Source organism: Centroberyx affinis, unplaced genomic scaffold, assembly GCF_046629955.1.
Source record: "Centroberyx affinis isolate AG114_WGS23_722 - 3 ecotype Tasmania unplaced genomic scaffold, CSIRO-AGI_Caff_v1 ptg007847l_1, whole genome shotgun sequence".
Classification (NCBI taxonomy): Eukaryota; Metazoa; Chordata; class Actinopteri; order Beryciformes; family Berycidae; genus Centroberyx; species Centroberyx affinis.
The window spans coordinates 22501-27500 of record NW_027283936.1 but is presented as its reverse complement, the minus strand read 5'-3'; the positions used below and the strand labels follow the sequence as shown (position 1 = coordinate 27500).

The 5000-nt window shown below is 40.7% G+C and overlaps 1 protein-coding gene across 1 annotated transcript in view; it reads right to left on the bottom strand.

Annotated features, from left to right (window-relative positions):
* Nucleotides 1–5000, bottom strand: part of LOC139639843 (atrial natriuretic peptide receptor 1-like) — a gene marked incomplete at its 3' end in the record, with an annotated part of 28553 nt that overhangs the window by 4818 nt on the left and 18735 nt on the right. The window lies entirely within an intron of this gene.

Genomic DNA, 5000 nt, shown 5'->3' with positions numbered 1-5000 from the left:
GAGGGGACAACGGGGGGAAGATGAGAAGTGTCTGTCTCCACTTTAACTAGAAAGGAACTTGCTTTCCTGGAAATGACCATGAAATGATGCAGCAGTTATTTTTTTTGTGATCAAATTTGCATACGATAAGAAAAAGGAAAAATCACATAGCATAATATAATAACAATGCTACACACAGTCAGTGACAGAAAATAAGAATAAAATAAGTAGTAATTATAATAATAACCGGAGTAAATAAGGGAAAAACAAAAAAAACAAAAAAACAAAAATAAAACCAAGACATCCACCCCAATGATGCAGCAGTTATATAGAAAATTAGAAATTAGAGGAGGGAATTCAACAAATAACTATATTATATGATTATATGAATAATGACTTCTGATAATTGACCTCTGCCTCTTATTTTTCCAGTAAATAGTTTATAGTTTTGCGGTTCTTTCCAGGAAACTCCTTTAATAATTCCTCCTGGCGGCCTGTAGAGGGCGACAGGTAACACATGACTTCATGCTGCTTTAAGACACTATAAAGACTGAAGACTCCAACTTTCCAGCTGTCAATCAAAGTTCAACCTCAGACCAGGATCTCGAGGTTGAACCGCATCATGTTTGTTTTCTGGATCAGGGCTTCGTATCGCCAGCTAGTGTCTGAGATGATTTCATGTGAGTGATGACGCTTTGGGTGCCGAGATTTAGAATCGTCAAACATGTTGAGAAGTCAGTTAGCAGCTTTTTGGGGCTTTTTTGGGGGGGGGTTACCTATCCTGGAAAATGTGTTTTTGGGGGTTGCAGAATCTTGAAAATTTATTTTTTTAGGGGTTACAGAATCTTGAACATAGATTTTTTTGGCCGTTACAGAATCTGCCCACTGAGCAATTTTACGTTGATTAGACGTTTAAAACACGTCTAAATGGCCCATAGCCGTCTAGCCTAAATGAAGTTTAAATGGGGTTGAAAAGTTAAAGTTTATTAGATGTCTATACATAGACAATATTATCCTGGACTATATGAGAGCTACGCATAGACGCAATGTTGAAATTACTTCTTGTGCTCAGATAATTATCTTGTAGGCTAGTCTACAGGACTTCTCTGGTGCATATTTTTGGTATTTACAGATGTTTATTCATTGTAATAATGTATTTACTGCTTGGTCTAAAATAGGTCTATACATAGCTGTAATGATCCTGGGCTATATGAGAGCTAAAGCATAGAAATAGAAAGCATTGAAGCATAGAAAGAAAGCATTGAAATCACGTCTTTTGCTCAGTGGGGGGTGTGACCTTGTGTTGCTCAGCAGGAACACAGAGCATCACAGACTGTTCTTTGTGTTTCTGACTTTGCTGCTTCGTCTTTTCGGTGTCAAAACTAATCTGGTTCAGAACTAATCTGCTGCAGGCTGCCAGGACCAGACAGAGGGCCGTGAACCACAAGACAGCTGTGATGTGATGTGTCCAACATGGAGTCCAACATGGAGTCCAACAAGGAGTCCAACATGGAGTCCAACATGGAGTCCAACATGGAGTCCAGCATGGAGTCCAACATGGAGTCCAACATGGAGTCCAACAAGGAGTCCAACATGGAGTCCAACATGGAGTCCAACATGGAGTCCAACAAGGAGTCCAACATGGAGTCCAACATGGAGTCCAACATGGAGTCCAGCATGGAGTCCAGCATGGAAAATGGAGCCACAGGACGAGTCAACAAGACACACAGAGAGTCTGGAAGCTTCTGTGATGAACGACTCAGCGGAAAACAAACAGAGAAAACAGGAAAGACAGGAGGAAACATCCAACACCCACTCACACACACACACACACACACACACACACACACACACACACACAGTTTACAGTATGACTGGACCGCTCAGGCTCAGCATTCTGTGAAAGGTGATCAAACCATCATGTGGCTGATCAATACTGCAGATCTAAATATCCAGGATCTTTATCAATAAACGTTCAGATACCGAGGGAAAATGTTTCCACAGCTGGACTCGCTCCTGATTGGCTCTCCTCACTAAAGAACTGAAATCCGTCCAATCGGGGTCCAGTTTGCACTCGGCAGGTTCACCTCGTTTGAGTCAGAGGAGCCGCTGCTGTCGGCCAATCAGGAGCCAGGATTGTGACGACTCAGTCTGCACATTCATTCAGTTTAACTTTGAACTAAACTATTTATGAGGAACATGAATCTGATCCTGAGACAGAGGAGAACAATGTGGAGCTTTAACTGCTGCTTTTACTCCTAGATAGAAGAAAAGATATTTTTTTATTGATGTGTCACAGATCAAAGAGAGTAAAGTGCTTTTACAGTAAACACATTAATCACAATAAACACATTAATCACAATGAACACATTAATCACAATGAACACATTAATCACAATGAACACATTAATCACAATGAACACATTAATCACAATAAACACATTAGTCAGAGGGGAAAAAGGGGTTGAGGACCGCTGAGAGTTATGAGACAGGCTAAAAATAAATCTACATATTTTTTCTTCTTATGTTTTTTTTACTCTAAATTCAGCTACAGATATTTGATTTATACATGAAGCTTATCTCACGCTTTGTCTTGTTTTATTTATATTATGTAAAAAGAACAAAACAAAAGAGATTATATTTCGGTGATTCAGCCTGACATAAATAAAGTACAGGAATAAATAACAAGTGTTGAAAAATAAAAAGTCATAAAAAAAAATAAAATCAGACTGGATGAGTCAGTCTGAGGCTCAGACCACCGTGACGCACACATCGCCTCTTCTTCTTCTTCTTCTTCTTCTTCTTGTGCTTATTCTTCTTCTTCTTCTGCGTCTGTCGCCTCCTCTCCGTCTCGTCTCTCATTTCATTTCATCCCTCGTTCATCTCGTCTCTCCTCCTCGCCGTGCTGTTGACCTTTAGCTGCCGCTCTCATGTGTGATTTGTTTCTTAATACAGATCTGTGAGGTGTGTGTGTGTGTGTGTGGTGTGTGTGTGGTGTGTGTGTGTGTGTGAGACATTATCATAACAATAACTGAGTTTCTGTCCTGGTTCTCGCCGTCTCTCTCTCTGCGGTCCAGACGGGACCAGAGGTGCATGATGGGAAATCAGTGGTGATGTTGTTAGTCATCATTTCTGTGGGATTTTCTGTTTACGTTTCAAACCTCCAGATTTCAGTAATTCGTTTCTTCTCATTTCCCTCCGAGTCGCTCCTCTCTCTCCTGACTCCGCCCCCTTCTGTCAGAACGGCCCAATCACTGCCCATCTTTCGGCTTTGAGACTAAAGACAAATCTCTTCATGTTACACCTGGACCCTTCTTCAACTAACCTATCTTCTTACCCTTCTTAAACTTAAAAAAAAATATAAAAAATAAATAAAAAATTCAACGAATGCTACTTATTCCTATTAAAAGTCTTAGCTGATGAAGACTTTGATGCACAGTTGGTTTCACTGCTGTTGACTATGTACTATTGTAAGTAGCTTTGGACAAAAGTAATGTAATGTGATGTGATGTGATGTGATGTGATGTAATGTGATGTGATGTGATGTGATGTGATGTGATGTGATGTGATGTGATGTAATGTGATGTGATGTAATGTAATGTGATGTAATGTAATGTGATGTGATGTAATGTAATGTGTGTTGAGGAATATTCTGTTACCTCTTGATCAAATCAAACCCTTTAAAAACCCTACTGGATGAATCTGGATGTATTTTAAATGAAACTGACTGGCTGTTCTGTGAAGCTGGATGTGGAACCATTGGTTCCTGAGGGAGAACGCAGCACGGCGCCCCCTGCTGGACGCGGCGCCCCCTGCTGGACACGGCTGCAGCTCAGGGAAACGTTAAGATACGTTGAAAACTTTCCTCCGGTCCGTCTCGACTCTGAACGCAGCTCATGAGCGAACGAAGTTAACGATGTTTTCCTTCAATACGATAAAACAGATGAACGAAGTCTAAATGATTTGCTGACAGACTGAGACTCCAACAGATAACAGATAACAGCTCCCTCCAATGTGCATTATCAATATTAAGCAAAAAAAAGTAAACACACACACATTACACAGTCAGTCAGTCAGTCAGTCAGTCAGTGAAACAGTCAGTCAGTCATCCTGTACTTCCACAGTCTGCCTGTTTGAACTGCGCTGACTGAACCAACACATTAATAAACGCTGAGTCAGCGTCTCTCTCTGTGGAGACAAACAGCCCGCTGCTCCAGTTAGCATGTGGCTAACAGAACCCATTACTTTCAGTGAGGAATGCTAAAGTAAGTAAAGAAACCCGCTGGATAAACTCTTATCGGCGTCTGGAGAATTCCTGCGGTTCTATTTAAAAGTCGGTTCTTATCTCAGTGAAAACAGAACGGTTCTCTCTGCAGCTGATGATGAAGAACAAAGGACTGTTCTGATCAGCTCTATTGATCCCAGCCGGTCTGATCAGCTGCTGCGTCATGTGACTCGCTGTGTTTTCAGTTGAAAGCGTTCTGACGCCTTCTGATCTTTACTTACAATAAACATTCAAATTACATTCAGTTTAAATCTCATTAACCGTACAGTTGCCCCATAAAGAATTACCGGTTTTTACATATTGTGTTTATTATATCATTCTCTCATTACAATAATTATCATACACTCCAATGTGTTTATAATGTGTCTCTGATGCCTCACAAAGCCTCAGATTTTACCCCAAAACCTGTTAAAGCTCCACATGATTCAGTTTCTCAGGATCAGATTAAAGTTCCTCATGATGTTCTGCAGATAAATGGTTTAACTCAAAGTTAAACTGAATGAATGTGCAGACTGAGTCGTCACAATCCTGGCTCCTGATTGGCCGACAGCAGCGGCGGCAGAGTGGAGGCTTTCCAGGTCAAATGCTGCAATCTGGACCCTGATTGGACGGATTTCAGTCATTCTTTAGTGAGGAGAGCCAATCAGGAGCGAGTCCAGGTGTGATGCGTTTTGAAAATGTCATAACTTTAAAATTTAACCATCAAACAAAATCTTCATTACATATCTTTGATCAT